Source organism: Neomonachus schauinslandi, chromosome 4 (genome assembly GCF_002201575.2).
Source record: "Neomonachus schauinslandi chromosome 4, ASM220157v2, whole genome shotgun sequence".
Taxonomy (NCBI): domain Eukaryota; kingdom Metazoa; phylum Chordata; class Mammalia; order Carnivora; family Phocidae; genus Neomonachus; species Neomonachus schauinslandi.
In genome coordinates, this window is record NC_058406.1 from 152,624,280 (window position 1) to 152,649,953 (window position 25,674).

The following is a 25,674-nucleotide window of genomic DNA, read 5'->3' on the forward strand; positions in this document are numbered from 1 at the left end:
AAGTGCTGGAAACTCTCCCACGCACTTTGAGTATATTTTCTCACTAAGGTAAGTATTATTATTATTATCACTGTTTTACAGAAAAGAAACCTAAAGCTCAAAGAGTTAAAGTAATTTCCTCAAGGTTACAAGGCTACTCAGTGGTGAAGCTGGAACTCTAACCCAGAACTACTCGCACCCAAATCCATATTTTTAGTAAACCCATATTCTCAAATAGGCTGGACAATGCAGCCAACAGCGAGCAGGGGGCATTTAGTGAGCACTCACTAGCTCTCAGATCTCCCATGCACTTTCTTTCTTTTTTTTTTTTAATTTTATTTATTTATTTGACAGAGAGAGACACAGAGAGAGAGAGGGAACACAAGCAGAGGGAGTGGGAGAGGGAGAAGCAGGCTTCCCGCGGAGCAGGGAGCCCGATGCGGGGCTCGACCCCAGGACCCTGGGACCATGACCTGAGCGGAAGGCAGACGCTTAACGACTGAGCCACCCAGGCGCCCCTCCCATGCACTTTCTATCGATAATATCATTTAAATATTCATGGAAACCTACAGTGTAGGTACTATTATTACCATTCTTTTTAAATTATTGTTATTGTTACAGAAGACAATGAGGCTTGAGAGTTTCAGTAACTTACTTGGGATTACCTGGGAATACAAGCAGTAGATTTCAGGTGCAACCCTGGGCAGTCTGACTTGTAAATTCATGCCGTTAGCCATGGGGTTAAATTTAGAGAGAACCCTTCCAACTCACTGATCCAGCAACATGTGCTGCATGTTGACAATAATCTGAAATTCCAGGGCAAATCCTATCTGTTCTGCACGTTCAATTTCATATTTTAACTGCTTGGGGCTCTTCCCACAAGGGTAATGTTTGGTACCTGGTTGATCACCAACAGTATGGATCTTGGGGCAGTTTCTTTGCTCCCTGATTCATGCTTGGGCTTGAAATATTTATCGCACACCACCAGTAACTTCCGAGGCAACGGCAATAGTCGTGTCATGAAGTGAAAGATGATGCGCTTTATCTCCCCATGAAACTTTGTATGAACCTTCCTAAAATCAATCCATGGCCAACTCCATACTTACTTTGGTCCTAGTGACCATCATGCCAGGGCATGAGCCCTGTCATTAGGGCTCTATTTCTACAGAGAGCCTCTGTTTCATAAAGGGCTTTGGGATTTTCCAGCACTAGATTTCTATTTGACCAAAAGTTGGAATCTGTTCCAGGCTTCCTTCCCCCAGTCACCATGTCCAGACCTCCTACACTTTTGAAAAGGCCCCCTAAAGCGTTTCTAATGTTCACCTCCATTTCCTTCAGCGAGTTTGGAGGTAAGTTTCCCAGAGTCTTATCAGCATGAAGAATCTTGAGCTGTTTCTGATGTGATCCGCCCACTTCCCAAATCCCCCACAGGAATCCATCGTAATTTGATTCCAGATTAAAAAAAAAAAAAACACATCGGTTCTTCCGTACAAATAAATGCAGGTGCTCCAAGGGCTTCACAATTTCTTTGTCCTTATCTCTTGTATGACACCTTATCCACTGTCATTTGAAGAAGAAGTTTCTTTTGCTTCCTCCATCTTTTGTTTATTGTTCATTGTGTTTGTCCCTTTGGATGCTTCAAAATGGCCATTTGCATCTTTCTATAACTATGTTTCTGTCTTTTTGAACCAGAACTTGCCCAACCTTTAATTTTCTCATCTGTCAAGCAGTTGGACTAGATTAGGGCCAGCAACCTTTCCAATGTAAAAGACCAGATAGTATTTTAGGATACAGTCTCCATGGCAATGACTCAGTTCTGCCCTTAGAGTGCCAAAGCAGCCACAGACAATACACGAGCAAGTGGCAATGCCTGTGCTCTAATAAAACTTTATTTATGCTTGCTGAAATGTAAATTTCATATAATTTTCACCTTTCCTGAAATGCTATTTTATCAACCACATAAAAATATCAAAGCCATTCCTAGCTTGCCATTTACAAAATCAGGCAGTGGGCCAGACGTGGCCCTTAAACTAGATGATTCTAAATTTCCTCCTTATTCTAAGTATCATGGCATTTTAGAACTAGAAGCTAGCAAATCCAGTCACCCTGTGTCCCACAGAAGGAAAGAGTGGCCCCGAAAGGCAAAGGGACTGACCCACACTTACACAGCCTGCAGGTGAATGATAGCTCGGGACCATCACAGGAGTCTGTTGGCTCACAGTCTGGGTCACCCCCACCCCTGTGCCCTGCCCACAGCTGTAGACACATATGCTGGGTTCCACTTATTAGCAGAGGAGATCACTTTAAAAGAGTTACAAGTTAGAGGCACCTAACATCCAACTCTTGGTTTGGCTCAGGTCGTGATCTCAGGGTCTTGAGGTCGAGCCCTGAGTCAGGCTCTGTGCTCAGTGCGGAGTCTGCTTGAGATTCTCTCGCCCCTTCCCTCTGCCACCCCTGCCTGTCCTCCCTCTCTCTCAAATAAATAAATAAATCTTAAAAAAAAGAAAGTTACAACTTAGGGTGCCACTCTTTACTCTTTCCTGGAAATTTTATATCCTAGTATTGAGGTAAAAATGTGACTTTGAACACTTTATTTGCATAAATGTATAAAGTACTTGCTTCTAATAAAACACTAAAGAATTTGTGTAGCATATGCTTTTTACGGTTGCTGTTATAGTTAAGGTCAAATTAGACAATGACTTAAATCAACATTTTTGACACTTTGATTTAAAAAATAAATTAATTAAGTGAATGTATCTAGAAATTTTTCTTGGGTGATTTGGACTGAGGTACTAAATACAAGAATATCCACACATACACAGACAGGTGAAGAAGGAAAAATTTTGACTTGCCCCCTCAAAGCCTGGTAATATTAGCACAATAAATTAAAAACTACCTTAGATGAGCTGTGTAGGGGACACACCACCTCTACCCTCCAAGGAGACCTACCAAGGATTAGTGACAAAAGCCTCGTTGTTGCAGCAAGATTGAGTCAATCACCAAGCAGTCAGCCTAAAATAGGAGAGACTGTTACAAAATCTATCATTCCCCATCCAAACGGATTGACCAGACAATAAGTTAGATCATTGAAAATGCCACATTTTCCTTCCCCTTTTCATCAGCTAAAAATGGATAAAGTATTTTGGAGGGATGTGTGTGTGTGTGTTGGAGGGGGGAGAAAGCAGCTGCTTTAAAAATTCAATGCTCTCCCTTCTCTTTTTGATGACCAGGAAAACAGGAAGCTGAAGTTGGGAAAAGAGGGAATTTCATTGAAAAACCAGCCTAATAAAACAGGTTTTCAAGTGGTAGTGGAGGGAGGGTAGTGGCCCGGGAAGAGAAGACTGCTCCCGTAATTCCCATCTGGAACCTGGCTTACACTTCCCGATTCTTCACACAAAGTCTACAGCTTCTTAACTCCCAGGAGGGTCCCTGCCCGTTCCAGCGAGTCATCCAGGGGGAGAGAGTGTTGCAAAGAGAGAGATGAGAGACGCCTCCGGTAGTTTGCAGATGGCCCCCATCTTTCCGCCGTCACGCCGTTGTGAATTGCAGGCTCACTCACCTTTCCGAACCCTTCCCTGAGGCTGTCTGCACACCCCTGGGAAGAAGAGGGGTTAGGGGTTGTAGCAGCCCCAAATGATACAAGCTCATGTCTCCTCGTACCAGACGTGAGGCTGGTCTCATAACTAGTCAGGCCTCGATGACTCAAGGATTCAACAAAATGCGCTGAAACTCCCAGTCGAGAGGCTGGGATACATCCTTATAGGTAGAATCTGATTTTGCAGGTGCTAAACCATTGCCCCTCTGCTCCCCAGACCTTTGGGGAGCTCAAGGCTTCATCCCACAAAAGGAAAGGATCTGGGCTCACTTTGCTGAGTAGGAAATGATTGGCTTAGCTTTTTCTCTAGGGTCAAGAGGCCCTTGGCCTTGGTTTACTGTCTCGAATGTGATGGCCTGCCTTCTCTGTTCCCTTAGCCACATGTACCACCCAGTCAACACCTGGAAAGGAGAATCTGGGCAGCCCATGGCCACTCAATCAGAAGTCCTAGATTTGTTTTAGTTTGTCTTCTGCTCCCCTGGCTCCATTCTTTGGATTTTGATTCCTTATCTCTCAGTGCTGTCTTCTTTTCCTACCCATTTCTAGATCTGGTGGCTGTGATTCATGCTTGTTTATTCTTTTATTATGTATTCCTGCCACCATGTGCAGACCCTGCACCAACGCTGGTGGAGAGCAAGATAAAGGAGGTCCTAGTGTGCTGGGGACAGAAAGCTTGGCCATGAACCGGACAGCTGAGAAAGAATACGCAAGTGATTTTACAGCCTTTGCATGTGGCGAGCGCTGTGAAGGGTATCAGCTCACTAACTGTTTATAGAGAACCTACTAGAGCCAGGCTGAGGGCCCAATGGTGATTGTGAGAGACCCTCCCAACCCTATTTTCATGAAAACAGACCATTAATCAAAAAACCACACTCATGAATGTTATAATTACAATGGGAGTATTTAACAGGGGAACTTAGAGTCCTGGGCAGCAGGGGTGGCTTCTGGGAGGAAAAGGTTTGAAGCAGAGACCTGAAGTGAGGGTGGGAACCAATGACGTCCACCTAGCACAGGCCTGAACTAATTAGCAGCCATTCACTAAATAGTAATATTTACTATAAAATAAGTAATTTGCTTTTCTCTGATAACACTCTGGTCCTCTGGGTGGGGGTCCCCACTCACATCATTCTCACATTCATTTGCTCTCTGGGAAGAACTTATTGCTAACATGCTTCTCTCTGCCTGAGCTAATTACTACCCACAAACATAAGACCAATAGCTAATTTATATTTTGGCTTCTGGGGTGGATGTCTCACTACTCTGATGAACTTAAACCCAGGGCAGTCCATCCTTCCTTGGCCTCTGTTTTGTTTTGTTTTTTTAAAGATTTTATTTATTTATTTGACAGAGAGAGAGACAGCGAGAGAGGGAACACAAGCAGGGGGAGTGGGAGAGGGAGAAGCAGGCTTCCTGCGGAGCAGGGAGCCCGATGTGGGGCTCAATCCCAGGACCCTGGGATCATGACCTGAGCCGAAGGCAGACGCTTAATGACTGAGCCACCCAGGTGCCCCCCTTGGCCTCTGTTTGTACAAGCTGGAAGATTAAGCTGGAGGAATAGGTATGGCTTGATGGATTTGTAACAATAGGAAGCTCAGGGAGCGAGCAGGTACACAGAAGTGTGGCTGTGCACTCAGGGCAAAGCTTGGGTCACAAGTCCTCATTTCCCTCCATTGCTTGTTCTTTTTAGTGCTTGCTCTTCTGAAACACTGGCCAGGCTCGGGGAGCTCAGAATCACTCGCAAGCCTCAGGAACACAAAGTTCTTGTTTTAGGTCTTCTCCCGGGGGGGGGGGGGGGGGGCGCGTCTCTGAGCAAGCCATTTAGTGACCTATTGTACCTGCCTAGAAAGAAGAGTCATAGGACAGCACTGAGCTGACTTCCCAGAGTGTGGAGGAGAATCCTCATTAAGATAATTTGGAGGCACTTAGCAAAGATGAAGTTCAGGGTCAGTACTCAATGGCTCCTAATAAAACCCTCGGAGCTTTTAGGAGTAGAGCTGTTGAGGAAGGGAGGGCATGGGTAGTGGGAGGTGGAGGGAGGGCAGTGTCTGGCCAGGAGACTGACACCTGTGCTCACTGGGACAACATGGCCCAACCTCTTGTCCCATTATTTCACGGCAGTATTTCTGCAATGGGAACAGGCTGCAAGATCTGTTCATGCTCAAGTGGTCACCCCGTTCTCTCGGGCTTTATTGAGGGACTGTAATTCATGTCCCAGCCAGCAGGTGGGCGTCCCCTTTGATGCACACAACCACATCCTCTGATGGCCTTCTTGGGTCCCAGCTCCTTTTAGACATATGATCTGTGATGATTTGAGGGCCCCCAGAAACTACGCAAATTGCTCAGATGTGAGCTGTAGGAAGAAGAATTGTTCTAAATTGTCTGTAGAAGATAGCCATGTTTCAGAAATAAAATAGGAAAATTAGGGGGAAAATACCCATGATCCCATTAACCTAACACAGTACTACTATACCCATTTTGATGTATTTTCCCCATCTTTTCCCAAATGCATTTTTTACAAGGCTATGATCATGTGCATTAAAAGCAGTGTTCTGTTTTGATTTATTTTTCCATGCAGTCTTCGTAATAATCAATTTGAATGGCTAGATACTGTTCATTGAAAGCATAGACCATATTTATCTTCATTGTTCCTTGTGACTTTACATTTTCTCTCACCCAGTTTTCCCAGTATGGCATCAGTATGGGTCCAGGAAATGGCCTGTGTCATGGGGTAGAGCAGCTCTCTCTGCTGAAGGCCGGCTCAAGTCGTGGGTATCTGGAGTGAGGCTGATTGCTTATCAATCAGGCAGCGCTCCATATCGTAGGTAATTAGACTGTCCTGGACCCTGGATGTGCAAAGTCAACAGGAACCTTTCTCATTTCTCATCTCTACAGGTTCTTGCTTCATGCTCTCTCCACTTCCTTGAACACGTGGTGGATTGAAAATGGCCACTCCTTAGTTCCTGGGTTCAAATCACCATTCAAGAGACATTCCCAGACTGACTTCTGTCTCTTAATCCCTACTCCAAATTCCAGAGAGGGAATCTGATGGCGCCATTTAAGCCTGATCTATCTCTCCCCTCTTCTGTCAAATACAAGCAAGGAGGTAGAATCACTTGGTACCCACTAGAGACCTACACTATTTCTACTATGGACAATGAGTCCCAGCCCCTATCTCAGGCCATCCCTCCAGCAGTGCCCTGCATCCTGCTTCTTCTCTCCTTCTCAAAGTCGTGACTCCTGCAACCATCCCAGCCCTTCCTTAGGTCTCAGTTTTCCCCATCAAGTCATTTTGGGGTCAGTATCTTCTGACTTAAATAACAAACCTCCGTTGCCTCCATGTCTTTGTCCATTTAATACCCAATCCCACGCTCCTATTAGCTGATAAGATCCTCAGAAGAACTATCTATATTGCTGTATCCATCTCCTCATCTTCCATTTTCTTCTCAGTCCCTTCAGTTGGACTTCCTTCCAGTCCCACTAAAATTACTTTGGTGAAGGTCACCAAGGCCTCCATCTTGGCATATTTCTATCCTCATCTATGTCAACTTTTCAGAAATATTCCCTACAATCCACCACTCCTTTCTCAAAATAGTCTCTCCTCTTGGATTTGGAGATACCATATATAATAGATGCTCTGCTGTGCCTCTCAGACTCCCCCAATAACGCCAAGCAACTCATTCCTCCAATTGTCAGGTGTGTTGGTGGTTGATAGCTCAGGGCTCAGTCCATCTCTGGGACTTGCTCTCAGATAAACAAACTGCCTTGCCCAAACTTAAGCCCCTTCCCAGGGATAACCCATACCCAAGGACTGGTTGATGTGAGCTGATGTGAGGGTGCAAAGTTCAGGCCCCTTGCCTCAATTTAGGCAAACTCTACAGGTCCATCCCTGGTCCAGAACTCTCAGTTGGGCTGGACAGACTGAGGCTACTGTAGCATCGCGGCTGACTTTCTCCCTCTGCCCAATCCTGCTTCCCTCATTTCCTTAAAGATGTTGTTCCTGAGATCTCCTGAATCTCCATCTCAGGATTTCTTTCCAGGGCACCTGACCTAGGATAACAAAGTCTCCTGGTTTTCCTCTTACCTCCTTTTCTGCCACCTGGATGTCTCCCAAGTTCATCCCTGTATATCTTCATTCCTGGTTTCTTCTCTGCCTCAACAACTTTAAAAAGCCTCTTTTTTGCTCTTCCTCTCACTCCTTCTGATCTCTCTTTAGCCTTCTTCTTTGCTGTGTTTGTATTATCTGGTTGTTACACAGGTGCTAAATAGAGAACTGATAAGATAGTGGTCCCAGTCTATCAGTTTTCCTTAGAAATGGCCACATTACCCAATGGCCTGTACTCGGGTTGTCTGAAATCTAAGGAAGAGAGAAACTGCAGGATGGATTTTATCCACTGGGTCAAATGAAATGAGTGCAGCAATATTTATTCTTCCATAATTGGTTAAGTCAATAGCATTTACCCATGGACCCCTAAGAGGACCTGATATACAAAATCAGACCAGTGATGGTAAAATTATGTACTTAGCTGTTATTTTGCTGTAAGTACATCTCATTCTTTCTCTCTCTCTTTTTTTAAAATTTTATTTATTTGACAGAGAGATACACAGCAAGAGGGGAACACAAGCAGGGGGAGTGGAAGAGGGAGAAGCAGGCTTCCCGCCGAGCAGGGAGCCCGATGCAAGGCTCGATTCCAGGACCCTGGGATCAGGACTCGAGCCGAAGGCAGACACTTAACGACTGAGCCACCTAGGCGCCTCTCATTCTTTCTCTAAATTCTATAATATAGAATTATATAGAATTATGGAATTCTATAGAATTCATTTCTATAATAAAGAAGAAAAGGATCAAAAGTCTGAATTTGCAACAGCTGTAAACTTTCCAGCGGGGCCAGGGGAAATAGAACTCTTTGTCACAAAGAACTTTGCAAGCTAAGGCATCAGGAAGAAATCAGCTTCCTGGACTATTATGTACAAATGAGATCACCTAGCAAATTAGGAAATATCTGTTACCTAATGTAGTGCTCGTGTCCTCAGCATATTACAAGTACACGTACAGATGATGTTGATCTCTTTGTTCTGACCAAGGCACCATGGTTATGTAAGATGTTAACATTAGAAGCAGCTGAGTGAAGAGTAGAAGGGAAGTCTCTGCATTAGCTTTGCAACTTTTGGGGACATCTAAAATTAAAAGTTTCGGTAATACACAGTTTGATTAGTCCCTCTGTGATGCTGAAATTGGGTATTTGGTGACTCCAGCCATTCAGAGTATTGCCATGAATATGGAAATCAGAGAAAAGGTCTTTGGGCAACAGAAAGCTCTCATGAACTCACGGGAAGGGCAGAGGCGTCCTCAGGCCTGCTCACGGCAGCTGTACACAAAGATACCGAAAGGACTGGAAGCTGCTGAGAAGTACAGACTGCAGTAGGCAGTGTGAGAAGGAATAGTACCAATAAATGCACAGCTGGTTGGGGACATTTGGTGCACAGGCAAACAGAACCACATATTTCACGGAGTGTGACTGAATTATAATGCATTTCAATGGAGGACATTCATAATGATGTTCTTGGATGACAAAGAAAGGGTGAAGTGATTTTTGGCTTAGACAGAAAATGCTCCTTAGAAGGTCATGTTCAACTCTGCTCACACACCCTCCACACAGGAGAAAGGTAGTGGAGAAGGAAAAGCATGGGCTTTGGAGCTAACATCCCATACCACCTGACCTTGGGCAAATTCCTTCACCTTCTTGAGTCTTCAGTTTCTCCATCTATAAAATGAGAATAATGATAGATATCCTGCACAGGTTACAGTGAAGATTCTGTATTAAAATCTGTATAAAACAGAGAGCAAATTCCTGGCATTCAGAGGACATGAAATGTTCAGGAGGGGACAAATATTCATTTGCACACCTGACTGTCTGAGATTTAGGGTTGATGCTCAGATCACTCCTCCAGCTGTGGCACTTTGTGATCTCTGGGCATAAGAGGAACTAATGTGGGTCAGGTCAACAACGTTGTCAAGTCCCAGTGATCAGGGTAAAACTTACGGGCTGAAGAACAAAGAGGTTAGGAGCCCTGGCATCTTTGTGGTCTTGGCTTAACTCTGTGTCATCTTCACCCTTGAAATTCCCATGAGGCTGTCAGAGTAGATGGGCCTGGGGTTGCCACTGCCCTCCAGCTCCAAGATGGTGGTGGGTTGCTCCTGCCAGCTCTCCTCTGAGCCTTCAGGAGAAGCACTCCTCCTTTGGATTAATAGTTCCTGACCCTTTTCACCGTAAGAGTGATAAGATCCCAAGAGCCACGAAAGCCATTAGCCTGGTTTTAACTGAGGCCAAAAGAGACCTCCCTGTCTATGAAGTCCATCCTCAACCATTAGGGCCAAAGGCTCCAAGTGGTCATTTGGGGCCAATGCCTGGAACAGAGTCTTATCTGCAGAGCACCTTCAGAATCCTCAATGTAGAAAGAAGTAGAGGGTTCTCTCATGGCTAACATGGTTCCTTGAACTTCATCAATCTGCAGATATTACTTGATGCCCTAGAGTGATTTATCTTTTGCCTATGCTGGTTTTTAGGACCTGTCCATATCCCTGGTTTGGGCTGAGCCTTGGTTTAGCAGTGTTCCCATTCTGTCTTCTAAGTCTTGCTGCAAAGAAGCTTGTCCCAGCCTCATGTTTTGTGTCTATGATCTAATGCCCTGGCGAGAAATGCATACCCTATGCCTTAGAAAAATATCTGTTCAAAATGGCTCAATAGACAAAGATTGACAGTCAAAGAAGAAAGTGCCAGATATCATGAATATTCATGCATGTGGATGTCTTATGGATCCAGATGTTACTGAGCACACAGTGGCCAAGCATATTTTCCCTGACTGTGGAACGAGTTGACAATTTAGAGGAGTTGCTAGAGTTCTCTGGAAAGTACCTGTCCTTTCTCGCTTCTCACTTTGCTATTGATTTCCTGAGTCCCTGCTCATATGCCCTTACCTTCTCCACCTCCTTCCGACTTAGAATTGAGATTGGTCACTTCCCAACATGCTTAAAACCAATTCTCAGCAGCTGAGCTCTCATTTCTGATCACAAATGTACATCATCTTTTCAGGTCTAAACATGATAATAGTAACACATAAAATTTTGTTGATAGCAGTCTCCTGGTTTGAACTGCTTATAAGAAGAGGTCAAAATCCAAATGAACTGGCCATGAAGTCGTGAGTCTTGTTTCCTCTGGAACTGCTGACATTCAGCTTATTTCCTTTTGCAGAAGGAGGGAACAGATTCCCATTCTTTTATCTCCTTGCCTCTCCCCTGTCAGATCTATCCTTGTCAGTGTCCTCAGGCATCTCCTCCTTATGTTTGTGGCTTCCTCAACCCTGTCAGCTCCTTTCATTTGCTCCTTTTCCTTCAGGTTCATCTTAACAGTATCACCCTTGCCTCCCCACTGAGCATAGTTGCTGAGATCATTGGCCCCCCCCAAATCCTCATGCCATCATCCACCTCCCCCTGATCAGTGGGCACCATGATAACTAGTCTGGAAGGGGTGAGTAAATAGGCTTTTTTTTTTTTTACTCTCTCTTAGAGGCAAGTGTGGATAATGATGCAGGGAGACAGGAATTCTATTTCAGCCAAGCAACGGGCAACTGTCAGTGCACATTGAAAAGGTGAACCCGGGGATCCTGGGTAACTCAGGTTTTGATCTCATGGTCATGAGTTCAAGCCCTGCATTGGGCTCCATGTATGGAGCCTACTTGAAAGAAAGAAAGAAAGAAAGAAAGAAAGAAAGAAAGAAAGAAAGAAGGAAAGAAAGAAAGAGAAAAGGAAAAGAAAGCAAAGAAAAGGTGAACCCAACAAAAAGCTTTAGAGCATCCAACCTCACAAGTATAAAATGAATCTATGGGAGAACCCAACTAGAAGCATAAAGAAATCATTTTGTTTGTTGTTAAGATGAAAAAATAAGGCAAAATGGACAGAACATGCTTGTCTTTAGCATTCCTTTCTTCACCTTCCTGTATCCCCTCTTCACAAGATTCAGAGATCTAGCTCAGCTCCATTCTGCCTGCCTAAAAGCTGGACCCATGGGCTCACTTTCACAATGGGGACAGAGAATCCCAAACACGTGGTAATGTTTGAAACTGAGGAACAGGTTACTAATGGAGAATTTAAAAGATCCTAAGTGTTGATTTGTTTGAATTAAATATGGACCATGAAGATGGGAACCAGGCTTTCCTAGCCTGCTTAATTACTGCATGCTGACTGCTGCTGGTATCTTCCACGTAGCAAACTGGCCCAGGCAAAGGGAGCAGCTTAGACACGTGCAGAGACATTCCAGGGTACCACATCATCAAGGTGGGACTTTCTGAATCTTTACCCATTTTCATCTTGTTTCCTCAATCTTCAGATGGGTGGATGGCTAAATAAATGCAAGGTTCCAGGTGCTGGGGAGAAAAATATGGCTAAGCCACATTTCTGCCCCTGCAGAAAGCAGACATTTTCATGAGAACAGTTTCAGCAGAAAGAGCTCAAGACAGGACAAGCACAGGACAAGTAGAAAGAGGGATGACTAGAAGGAATAGGTATATAGGAGGGTTCTCTGCTCCAAACCATCCCAAGCCTAGCTCAGAGAGTCTTGGGTTCTGCCCACCTAAGCCTCCAGAAATCCCTGGGCGGGGAGGGGGGCAGGGGGAAGCGGTGGGGTTGGGTAGAGTCCCAGCTGGTCTCCTCCACTTTTTCTGGGGGAGCATTCTTTCAGGGAGGCCACTTTCTCTTTTTCTTATTCAACCATGTGAATTCTTAGACCTCCTGGCCTCTGAGGCCTGCTGTGATTCCTCTGGGGGTCGACTGGCCCTCTCCTCAACACCTGGAGTTCTCAGAAGACACCAGGGCATTTTTCAAGTATGTTTTATATGAAAGCTGCGCATCTCAGTAAAAGAACAACTCCATCTTTCCAGGTGCTCAGGGTAAAACCCTGGGGTCATCCTTGACTCCTTCCTTCTCTCACATTGTACTTTTAATCAGCAATATCCTTTTGGTCCTACCTCCAAAATATATACTGAATCTGATATCTTCTTTCCATTGTTACCACCTTGACTAAGCCACCATTAATGCTCTTTTAGATATTTGCAGAAGCATCTTAATTGGTTTTCTGACTTCATTCTTTCCTTCTACAATCTATTCTCAACACAGCTGTCAGAAGGATCTTATCTCTCCTTTGCTACAAATGGTCCAATGCCTTCCCATGTCACTCCGAGTAGAAATCAAAGTGCCACAGAGTCATGACCAGCCCAACCCAATCTGCTGACTTATGTCCTCCTTCATGGCCTCACCAGCCTCCTTCCCATATCTTGGAGACACCAAGTATACTTCTGCCTCAAAACCTTTGCCCATGCTCTTCCCTTGGGTAAGACACTCTTCCCTCAGAAACTGGCCCAGCTCCCTTCTCACTTCCTTCATACCTCTACTCCAATGTTGCCTAATCAGTAAAGCCTTCCCTCATCACCCTCCTTCCCAACCCTGACCCTGATTTATTGTTTTCCTTAGCACTTATTTCCTAACATATGTATTTTGGTATTTGTATTTGGTTTGGGTTTGGTAGTCTTACCCACAAGAATGCTAGCTTGATGAAAACAGGGACTTTGTGTACTTGATTTACAGCTGTATCTCCAGGGCCATGGACAGGGGGCACCCAGGAAATATTTTTGAATGGCTAAGTGAATAGAAATTAGTTGGCGAACTGTAAGGTACAGTGAGGTATGATGGTAATCTAGATCTACAACCCTGGTTTTCAAACCTTCCTTCACCATGGGATCCCTTCTTTAAGTGAAACAGAGGGGTTGAAGGATGGGGGAGAGTGGAGGCCCATTCATTGGTCTCCCTTCCCACTCCCTGAGGAAGTCTCCAGCACACCTTGGCTGAACCTGCGAGGGTCTGAGGAGCACAATTTGAAGACCAATGATCTAGGAGATAATTTTAATATTGTGACTCTTTATAATGGTTAAGAGGTTGTTTGTCTTTGGGCTATAATTTGAGTGAGTATATACATGTATTCTTGCAAGATGTTCTCTAATTAAATACCTTTACTTCAAAACCAAGCCCACCCTCCTTCTGAGAAAATAGAATTTGCTTTGCAGCAATCAACTTTATGATGCAGTCTTCTAGAACACTATGTGGCAAAAAGCGGGGACTTCTTGTGATAGTATTTTGGCAAGGTCATTGAGGTAGAACCAGGAGAAATGTTTACATTTGACTTTTTGGTGATAGGTGAAGAATCAGAAACCGAGGTATTTGTGTTCCAGTAAACTTTCATGAAGTGGCTATCTTGGGCCAGGCTAGGTGCTGGAGACTCAGTCAAGAACTAGACAGAGTCCTTGCCCCCATGGAGCTTCCGTTTGAGAGGGCCAGGTAGATAGTAAACACATACACAGATAAATGAATTGTTTATTTTCAGTTAGCATTGCATTGCTATAAAGAAAAGAAATCAAGACTATGTCACAGAGAATGATGAGATCTGTCAAATAACTGTAGCCTTACTATTTAATTGTCCAAAAAATTAATCAGGCTAATTTCCATTCCTCAAAACTGAGCAGTAAAATTTCATGTTCAGAATGATTGTCCAGAAAAGCCAGACAAATTATTTCCCTTAAACTCATTTTTAAGAAGGAAATGAGAGAAAATAAGAAGGAGAGAGGAAGGAAGGAGAAAGGGAGGGATAAAACTATGTTCTAGAAAAATTTCTTGAAAGGTGGAGAAAATCCATTTAACCAAAGCATGCCACTCCCAAAGAATTCCAGCCAATCAAGGATTTGTTGAACCAATTAAAACTGTATCCTATTACTTTGGCTATTTAGATTGAAAATCTAGGAAATAGTGCTTATATTTATTTATATTTCCTGATTTTTCTCTCTTTAATAAAGGAAATCCCTGGTGTGGTTTTTATAAATGTCATTTTGATTTCAAGTATTTCTCGTTACTTAATCTAGCTCCTTTTGGATTTAAAAATGACATCCTAATCATCTGTAGTCTTTATATAACTAGAAAGAATCACGTCTGCAAAAGTGACACATTTGTAAAAGTGACAATCTTTTTTAGATCTTTTCTAGATTGATTCAAATTTTTTTAAAATTTTATTTATTTATTTGTCAGATAGAGAGCACAAGCAGCCGGAGTGGCAGGCAGAGGGAGATGCAGGCTCCCCCCTGAACAAGAAGCCCGATGTGGGACTTGATCCCAGGACCCTGGCATCATGACCTGAGCCGAAGGCAGACGCTTAATGACTGAGCCCCCCAGGTGTCCCAAAGATTTATTTATTTATTTCAGAGAGAGAGAGAGAGCATGAGTGGGGTGAGGGGCAGAGGGAGAAGCAGACTCCCCACTGAGCAGGGAGCCTGATGCAGGGCCCAACCTCAGGCCCCTGGGATCACTACCCAAGCCAAAGGCAGACGCCTTAATCAACTGAGCCACCCAGAGCCCCTAAATCAATCCAACTTAATTCAAATTGATTCACGTTATTGCTGACTTTGAAAAGAGTTGAAAACACATACTAGACCATACCAGTTGCTTCCGTTTTTCTTGACTGACAAATAAAAGGCAAAGGCATCGTTCTCAGAATGAGTCCAATTAAATCGAGTACGACACTGGCAGGGACTGCATGATTTAGAGGCAATTTCCCTCCCATCCATAAATATAGCTTTTAAAGCCAAGGATAAAGGACATGACAGGGACATGAACTTGGGTCAGAACTGATATTTTTCAAAGCAAATTTCTGTCATACTGGGGTTTGTGGAGAAAACCAAGTGCTTGGTCACAGTAGAGGCACTCTGGAATGTTCCTAGGTGGTGGTGGTAGCACCAATCTAGGCAGATACAAGATTAGAACAGTGTAACCGATAAGATCTAGCGTTTTCAAATGTGGTTCCAGGAGATGCCTGAGCCATAACTGGAAGTTGGTTCACCCTCTCCTCTGCCATCGGACACCCGCAAAATAATTGCTAACTTTTGAGTGCACAGTAGGTGCCATCCATCTGTTTTATTCATTATCTCGTGCAGCTACCTTGCCAGGTGTGAACCGTTAGCATTCTCATTTGCAAATGCAGAAATTGAGGCTTGGTTGGGTAATTCGGACAATCTCACATACTAGTAACCAAAGGAATTAGGATGCCAACTGAGGCAAGTGGTTTTAGAAGCTGCATTCATAAACACTACATCCTGAAAATGTTCCACTTTGATCTCATTGTATGTTGGCATCTCTTGTAAAGTTTTGTTTAAAAAGAAAAAAAGAATTATGTTGTTAAAACAAACCACCTCCTCCCCAAACTAGGTTTGAACACCCACTTAGAATAATCAGAACATCTCCACTCACTGCAGGGATACCTTGCAAAGAGGGGTAAATGGTAATCTCCAAAGGGAGGCAAAAATGTCCTGGGGAAAGGGCTTGGAGCCTTCTCACTGAGCCCAGACACCTGAGAGAATAATAACAAAGAGTAAACAATGGCAGGAAGTAATAACAACACCCATCATTTATTGAGTGCTTGCTCTGTGCTAGGCCTTAAGGCCTTATGCTAGGTATGTTACATGGATTATCTCAAAAATTGGTCCTTCCCCAAGGGACCCTTCTGAGGTCAGTACTACTGCTATTCTGGATTTTAAGAGGAAGAAACTCACACTTAAGCCTTGTGCCCTACCCAAGGTCACGCAGGACTCCTAAGTGACACATATTTGAAACTTCATCTATCTGATTGCAGAACCTGCGTCCTTAACCACTAAACTCTATACAGCCCAAAGTCAAACCAAGCTGAATGTCATGAGGAGTTGGGGTCAGGTTAATGGCCTGAGTCCAGAACAAACAGATATGAGCCTGCTAAGAAGAAAGTGGAGTAAGATATAGCAGTTCAGAACGTATTCATCAATCCATGGACTCAATTTATTATTCTGTAAGTCTTTCTTTTTAATTAAGTTTTCATTTTAATTCCAGTAGTGTTAACATAGAGTGTTATATTAGTTTCAGGTGTACAATATAGTGATTCAACAATTCTGTACATACTCTGTGCTCATCATGATAAGTGTACTCTTCAATCCCCACCCCTTACTTCCCCATCCTCCCACCCACCTCCCCTCTGGAAACCATTAGCTTGTTCTCTATAGTGAAGAGTCTGTTTCTTAGTTTGTCTCTCTCTCTGTCTCTGTTTTTTTCACCTTGCTCTTTTGTTTCATGTTTTAACTTGCACATATGAGTGAAATCTTACGATATTTGTCTTTCTCTGATTGACCTATTTCACTTAGCATTATACTCTCTAGCTCCATCCATGTCATTGCAAATGGCAAGATTTCATTCTTTTTTTATGGCTAAAGAATATTGCATTCCAGGGCGCCTGGGTGGCTCAGTCGGTTAAGCGTCTGTCTTCGGCTCAGGTCATGATCCCAGGATCCTGGGATCGAGCCCTGCATCGGGCTGCCTGCTCCACGGGAAGCCTGCTTCTCCCTCTCCCACTCCCCCTGCTTGTGTTCCCTCTCTCGCTGTCTCTCTCTGTCAAAAAATCAATAAAATCTTTAAAAAAAAAAAAAGAATATTGCATTCCATTCCAATACATACCACATCTTCTTTATCCATTCATCTTTATCCATTGATGGACACTTGGACTGCTTCCATAATTTGGTTACTGCAAATAATGCTGTTATAAACATAGGGGTGCATGTATCCCTTTGATTTAGTGTTTTAGTCAACAAATATTTCTTGCATGCTCACTAGTTCCACTCATGAGCTCTTTAATTCGTTCAGCAAACATGTACTGAGTGCTTCATCCTGGAGAGATAAAGATAAGTCAGTCCCTGTCCCCAGAAGCTCCAGCCTACCAGAGAAGTTGTGTTGACAAATCTCTAAGAAAATAATCACTAACTCAAACAAACAAACCAAGCCCCACTGACCAAACCCCACTGCTTTCTGGACAGCTCCCTTCCCACTGATGGAGCCTGGTGTCTGAGGGAGCTACCTCTCTGCCTGTGTATTCGCAAAACTGATTTCAGAGCTCTTGCTGCTGATGGATGGTGCTAACGGGGACCGACCTGTGGGAGATAGCACTTTTTTTTTTTAAGATTATTTATTTATTTATTTGAGAGAGAGGGAGAGAGAGAGAAAGAGAGAGTGCACTAGTTGGGGGGAGGGGCAGAGGGAGAGGGAGAAGCAGGCTCCCCGCTGAGCAGGGAGCCTGACTCGGGGCTTGAACCCAGGACTCTGGGATCCTGACCTGAGCCGAAGGCAGACGCTTCACTGACTGAGCCACCCAGGTGCCTGGAGATAGCACTTTTTCACTCATTTGCGAGTCCTGGATATTCAAAAGTAGACCCAGATCTTAGGGGAGGGGAGCCCCAAACCTTTGCACACAGGGAATTGGTAGAAGTGAGGGCTAGTGAATGGAAGGAAGGCGGGCACATGTGGAAGGGCTTCGGGCTGAGACACAGCCCGTGAGAGGCCAGACATCTACGGGGGCTCTCTGAGGACAGGAAATGGTTGGCAGAATTTTAGGACACTGCTGTTGAACACTTGCTTTTAAGCTGCTGCCTATATTATGCTTGGCTGCCATCTAATCCTTTCCCCCCAGACCTGCAGGAAAAGTGGGCTATGGTGGTGTTACTTGAGGGAAGAGGAGGGCGGTGCTGCTCTGAGGACCCAGGAGGCAGCAGGAACCTGGGTGCAAACTGACTGTGGGACCTGCAGCCCCCAAGTCAGCTCAGAAACCGTGAGGCGCACATGCGGGCCAGACACGGGAGGGCGGACTCAGCCGTGAAGGCAGAGGCACCTTAAAAGTCTAGTTGACGGGGATGACTAGACACCCCACACTTGGGGGTGAGGGGAACCTCCCCCACGAGGGCTTCCTGGGTGAGATCAGGCCTCGGGTGGGCTGCCTGCTGTAAGGGGAGCTCGGCAGAAACAGGTGGCAGGAGGGTTCTAGGAAAAATGGAGGAGCGAGAACAAAGGTGGTGGCCAAGCATCAGCACAGTCTGTGGGCTGAGTCCAGGCCGGTGTGGGGGGCAGCTGGGAAGAGGCCAGGGCCCAAGGCTGAGCATCCTGGGGAGGCTGGTTATTCATTCACGGGCCCTGGTTCCCAAACGGTCTTTCAGGATGGAGTTGCCACAGGCTTTGCTGAAATGAGAAAAATGTGGACATCTGTGTCATTTAAAGAACTTTTTTTTTCTTAAGTAATATATATATTTTCTTACTTTTTGGTTATGATGACCTTTCTTTCATGAAAAAGTAGGGATCATTAAATGGTCATTGTTTCAAATGACTTATTTGACGAAAGAACAAGTTGGCAGCTCTACACGGCTCTCCACTATTATGTTTTACTATTTATTTTATTTTACTTTGCTTTACTTTCTTTTCAACTGCCCTATAGAACCCAGATGTCTGGGAACTAGGGTCAAGGGGATGGGAAAGGAGTTTAGCAAGGGAGTGACACAGATCTGCATTTTGGAATGAAAACTGGTCAGGAGGTGAGAGTGACTTCGGAGGGTGGGGTCCATGACAGGGAGGTCGGTAAGGTGGAGCCACAGCCTGGGTGTAGGAAGAGGTCTCAGCCTGGGCAGAGGTGGCAAGGGCAGGATGGACAGAGCAAAGGCAAGGAATGTGTGGGAGGTATGGCTCCAGGAGCTGAAGGGCCTTTCTCGTTCGCCTCTGGGTTCCTGGTGTCTGAGGCGCTGCCTGGCCCAGCTGATGACCACACATGCTTGCTAACCATGAACAAACTTGGAGATTGGTTGAGGGCAGGAAAGGAGGGACAGAGTGGGTGGCTCGTGGTTCCTGGCCTGTGTGGCTGGGTGAATGATGAAGCCCACAGCTGAGATGGAGGAAAATAAGGAGACAGGCAGGACTGGGGGAGATGGTAACTCTTGCTTCGGAGGTGTTGGGTGTTAAGGGTTTATGGGGCATCCAAGCTGGGAGGCACAGCAGGCGAGCCCATCATAGGCTGGGAGGTCCAGGGAGGGGTCAAGGCTGGAGCCGAACTTGAGAACACTTCCCAGGACCCCGCCAGCTGGAAGAGAGGGAGGGAATGCTCTCTGAAGTGACTGTAAGCCGGCAAGCTAAACTTTATTGAACATTCTAGAACACATCAGTGTGGGAAACACCCCCTGCATACTCCATTTTGAAGTACAACATGGTGATATGGTATCATTGGTGATATGTTAGGACTTTGGGATTTACTCTACTATCCCTGCTTCAGATACTCAGAATCTCTATCAATACATCCTTGATATACCCAACATCCTGTAGCAACTTAAATGTTTCCTAGTTTTGCCTATTATGAATTTCAAAACTTGAACATACATGAAAGTTTTCCAAAAGGTGAGAAAATATTCTAGATATTTAAGTTTATACATCGTAGGCTTTATCAGACACATAGTCTGAGGAGGTTAGGAGAAAAAAAAAAGGTCTGGGATTGTTCTTTCTTCCCAAATTCAGACTTTACTGGTTAACCTGGTTTCTTCAAGGTTGATGTGATATTTATTCTAACCTGCGTTTACTGCAAAATCAGAGGCAAAAAATAGACAAATGAATAAGCATTTGAGGTGGAGATGAGGAAGGACACGTTTGGAGCATGCGGTGTTGGGCGGGCGCTGTGTTGGGCACTTGCAATAGACTCTCTCACTGAATCTTCCCGCGTGCACTGTGGGACAGTACCATTCAGCCCTTACAAATGAGGAAACTGAGAAACTTCAAAACCTGTCCTCAGTCACATGCTCAGTAAAGTGATAGTGATTAGGTTGGAACCCAAATCTGTCTCTCTAAAGCCCTTGGAAAAGCCCAGCATGTACTCTGATTTTGCATTTGCTATTTGTCTTAGGTCCTGTTAGGCAAGCCCTGAATCTGGAGAGAGCTGTGCCTTGGGCTTATTAGGGCTTGATTTCCATGGTCACCAGGAAGGAATCCTCTCGCCAAATCCTCCACCCTCAGATTATCGTACTGCACTTGAGGAAAGAGGAGTCAGAGAGAGAGAAGGAAATCAATGGAACCCAGCATGTTTGCACCCTGACAGCTCTGAGCCACGAAGGCAATGCTCAGCCTATCAGGACACCTTGATCGTCATCAGGCCAGAAGACCCACAGAGGGCACCCAGATCAGGGCAGAGGTGACCTGTCCAAGCAGATAACCTACTCACAGAGGTCACTGCAGGAGCTGGGAGGGACCTCGGGCAGTGATGGAGAGGCTCTGTCACCACTCAGCTTGCAATCCAGCCACTTCTGCTCACTTGGCAAAAGAGTGGGGGAGGGAGGAGGTTTTTGGAGAAGTTAAAATGAGGCATGTGGCCAGCATTTGGGGAAATACTGAAGACCTGGGCTCCAATATTGAAACGTATTGCTGTGGGGCCTATTCACTCATCTCTTCAACAAGTATTTTTTGAGTGACTATTTTGCGAAGGATGCTGGGGCCACTAGTGGTGAGTAAAACAGACACAGGTTCTTGCCTTTGTAAGGTTTATCATCTGGAGGAGAGGGCACAGACCGTAAACGAATCCAAATTATAAAACTACCAATTGCAATCGTTGCTTTGTGGGGACAGTGGTGTCAGACCTCCAGGATTCTTCTGGAATCTTGGGGAAGCCATCTGGTGCGGGATAAGGCACCCAGCAAGAATCAGCTCACACTGCCTGAGCACTAATAGGTGACTGTCCAGAAGAGACCTTCTACCTCTCCTGCTGCTCTTGGGCAAGTATGGGGGATGGAGAAACGTTCATGAACATGAGGGTGATCGATGGCTAATTGTTTAAAAATATTCACACCTCGGGGGTGCCTGGATGGGTTGAGTGTCTGACTCTTGGTTTTGTCTCAGGTCATGATCTCAGGGTCGTGAGATCGAGCCCCGTATCGGGCTCTGCATTCAGCAAAGAGTCTGCTTAAGACTCTCTTTCCCTCTCCCTCTTCCCCTCCTCCCTCTAAAGTAAATAAATAAATCGTGAAAGAAGAAGAAGAAGATTCACGTTTTCCCTTCCACCTCCACGGTAAAAGTATAGTTTCCTATCCCTTGACTTCAGGGTCAGCTGTGTGACTTGTTTTGGTCAGTGGGCTGCTAAGAGTAGTAATGCAAGCCCAGGCTATTGGGATTGCCCTTCTGCTCCTCTGCCAGGCCATGAAGAGAGCTTGCCCTTGGAGCTGCTGCCCCTTTGGCTTGGACCCCAGAGAGAACACACAGACTGTTAAACTCAATCCACAGGCGAGGCCCAGGCCAGCTGGGGCCGGAGCTCGGTGCAGTCACTGCCGATCCACGCAGACTTGTGAGATACGCAGGCTTGAGAGCGTGCGAAGAAAGCCTTGCAGTTGTAAGCCGTGAGGTTTGGGGTGCTTTGTTACACAACAGTGTGTGGCAATCGCTCATTGATACAGCCAGTAATGGTGCCAAGAGGTAGTCGGGAGAATTAAGCTCCTCTTGCTCAAGCTCTCCCAAAACAAACAATCCAACTGAAAACAATGGATATACTATGCAAATACAATACCCAAGAAAACCCTCCCTTAGCAACTGCCTTCCTGCCATATTCCAGCCCTCAGCTCCCACAAGAATTCTAGAGCCCCCGCCGTGGAGCACAGCTTCCGCCTCAGAAAGTGGGCATTGCTGCCTGGGCATTGCCATCACCCGGGGCACAGGTGACTCTCTTCACGCCACTCTTGGCCTCTTGGTGGCTCTGGACTTCTGGGTTAAGGGCAGAAGCTTTCATTTCCCCTGCGCCTTCCACTGTCTCTCCTTTCCTTCTTCCCAACCCCCCCTGACATTTACTGTGAGTAGGCTCTGACTGGTTCTGTGTGGGTCAAGTGGACACCTGTGGTCCAATCAGCTGGGCCTGGGGTACAAAATCAAGTTCAATGAACATGACTGCAGGGAGCCAGCTTCCTGTGAACAGGTGTAGAGTTGGAAGTCCAGGGGGCATTGCACGTTGAGCAAAAAGCCCCAGAGCAGTCTATTTCCGGGCAGGGCCATCTCCGTTATTTCTTTGTATGGCGCATTGCAGACAGCGCTGAGCACACGTATGGGACTCCCGGAAGCTGCACGCAGACCGGCGGCTGATTGCTCCCAGTAGCATTTTTACACCGGAAAAGAACATCGACCAGAGCAGTGATGATAAAACCAGTTATAGGGCAGTATTAGGGGACCAAGATTTCTCATCATCCTCAGGTAACACTGGACAAAGAGCCGGTTAAGTGATGACATTGCAGTCCTCGTGTTTTCCCTCCAGAGTTATCGGGCACCTGCTGAACTGAACCCCTATCGCCACTCTCAATCCCTTCTGAAAGAAGCACATTTCCCAGAAAATCAGAGTAGTCCATTCCCCATACCAGCCCCAACTAACCATCACAAGTACAACTCCTCCACTCTCAGTTAATTTTATCTAGAGCAAGAGCCACTTACAACTAAAATATATCTTTAGGGAAGGAAGGCAGTTCTTGCTGCAAAGGTATGATGGCTGGATGGTCATAGCTTGGGTTTGCCTAGGGGTAATAAGGCCAAAATCAAGCCATGAGTCAAGGGAGCAATCAAAATCCGAGTCAGATCTCCAGGCTGGGCTTACAAGTGTAGCAGCGTTTCCCAAAGTATATGCCAAGAAGCAGTGGTTATAGGGGACATGATGAGAAAAACAACAAAAGAATCTTGTGGTTAAATAAGAACCAGGAGATCAGAATCAGCTTGCTGAACCAGAGACTAGAAGATGGAACCTCAGAATCAAGAGTGACGGAGAAGCTCCAGAGTTCACGCTCCGAGGGTAGAGTAGAATGACAGCCCAGCCATGTAAAAACCAGAGATCGAGCCAAAGTGATAAGAGAGTACTGAGAAGGGAGAGATGATTCATACCAGGGAGACACAGGACAATTTCCCAGATTGGGACATGTGCCTAGTTGGCATTCGTGGAGAATCAGTGGTGTAGATAGGATTTGAGCAGCACTTGGAAGGATGGCCGATAGGGAGGTGGAAAGGTCATTTTGGGCAGAGGAAATATTTGAACAATAGCCCGGAGTGTGGGGTTAGTTTGGCCTGCAGGTGGTTGGAAAGGGGGGCATGAGGCTTTAGCCTTGTGCATTCTCAGCATTTCCCCAGGGAAGGAAGAGCGACTTTCAGCCTCGTGCTGTTCCAGGGCGCAGCCTTGGAATGAAACAGGACCCGCCGCCCTCATCAATGCCAGCTTTTGAGCAAGACTGGGCCGAGATGGGGCCAGGCAGCCCCAGTTCCCACCTGGACAAAGCAGACACCCAGACTCCCCTGGCGTGCACCACCTGTGCTCAGCAGAGCTGAGTGTCCGTTACTCGGAGCTGCAGGCTCCCAGGCAGGGCCCCAGCTGCTTTGTTCACCGCTGCTCCTCTGAGCGCGGAGAGCTGTGGTGCTCGTATCTCCTCCCCAGCCCAGACACTCGCTTTGTTCTGCAGGACAGCTCTACCATTGTGCGCTCTGTCACCCGCCCCTAGGTCTTCCTCTCAGTCCACACTGCAGGCCAAGGGAGCGGCAGGTGCTGTGTCCTCAGTTTAAAAGGCTTCAGAGGGGCGCCTGGGTGGCTCAGTCGTTAAGCGTCTGCCTTCGGCTCAGGTCATGATCCCAGGGTCCTGGGATCGAGTCCCACATCGGGCTCCCTGCTCTGCGGGAAGCCTGCTTCTCCCTCTCCCACTCCCCCTGCTTGTGTTCCTGCTCTTGCTATCTCTCTCTCTGTCAAATAAATAAATAAAATCTTTATAAATAAATAAATAAATGGCTTCAGAGTTCTTGGATAGGAAGGGAAGGTGGAAAAAGATGGAGAGTAAGAATGTCTATGGCGAGTACAAAGGCCTGGCACTGAGCCTTTTGGCAAGACTTTCAATGAAACTTCACATTCAAAAAACAACATAAAGCAAAATTAAAAAGCTTTCCCTTCGTTCAGTAGTACTTACGAGAAACCATAGAAGCCTAGAAGACATGAATTAGAATCAGAATCATTTTCTCCTCTCGTGATTGATCTTTAATTTCTTGGCAGTCTTACTAAGCTCCTAAAAGTTTTTCCTGCCTGTAAAATGGGCCACCTCAGTCCACAAGGCAGCTCTTGTGACCTATGATGAAGGTGTTGATAAAGACGCTCAGAGAAGATGAGGATAGCTGGTGAAGAGCAGGGAAACATGAGGGAAGGCCTCCCCCACAAGCAATCCTTCCAGTGAACGACTGGTAACTACTGACGAGAGTGAACAGCGGTATTTCAGTACTTAAGTCAGGGAGGCTTTCTGAGCTGCAGTCCTTGCTCTCCCATCCATCTGCTGCCCAAACTGGGTCAAAGTACTTATCTCCCCGTCCTGTTAAGTGGGGATAATCACATCTACTTAACAAATAGTTGTGAAGATTCAGTGAAATAAGAGGTATAAAGCATTTAGCACAATGCTTGCGCCTCACAAGTGCTCAAGAAATGTTAGCCCTTCAGTGTGAAAACCACTGCCCTACCTGTCAAGGCTGTCCCTTTTATACCGAACGGGTGGGTACACACATTCATAGCCCTTGATCCAGCTATTCCCCTCCCAGAACTCTCCTTAAGAAACTATTCAACCATGGGGCGCCTCGGTGGCTCAGTCGATTGAGCAGCCAACTCTTGGTTTTGGCTCAGGTGGTGATCTCAGGGTCTTGATCTCAGGGTCATGAGATCGAGCCTCAAGTTGGGCTCCATGCTCAGCGCAGAGTCTGCTTGAGGTTCTCTCTCCCTCTTTTTCTGATCCTCCCCTGCTCCCTGTCCACACACGCATGCGCGCTCTCTCAAATAAGTAAGTAAGTAAGTAAGTAAATAAATAAATAAATAAATAAATAAATAAAATCATTAAAAAAAACACAACTATACAACCAAGAGGAAATGAGGTATAAACATAAGGGTATTCTCTGCAAAGTTAATAACAATAGAAAAAAAACTGGAACAGTTAAATGATGAAGTACACTTATTATGAAACACCCATTTTATGGACTATTCTGCAACCATTAAAAAGTGTTACAAAGAATAGCCAAAAGAATTTTGAAAAAGGAAAAGAAAAAAAAAAGAATTTTGAAAAAGACAAAGAAAGTTGGAGGAGTTACACAACCTTATTTTAAGACTTACTCTAAGGTTACAGAAATCAAGACAGCATGGTATTAGGAGAAGGAC

General features: G+C 45.5%; 1 pseudogene; it reads left to right on the top strand.

Moving 5' to 3' along the window:
- Positions 1-1,246: 1,246 nt before the first annotated feature.
- LOC110578892 overlaps positions 1,247-25,674 on the top strand; it is a 54,587-nt pseudogene continuing 30,159 nt past the window's right edge.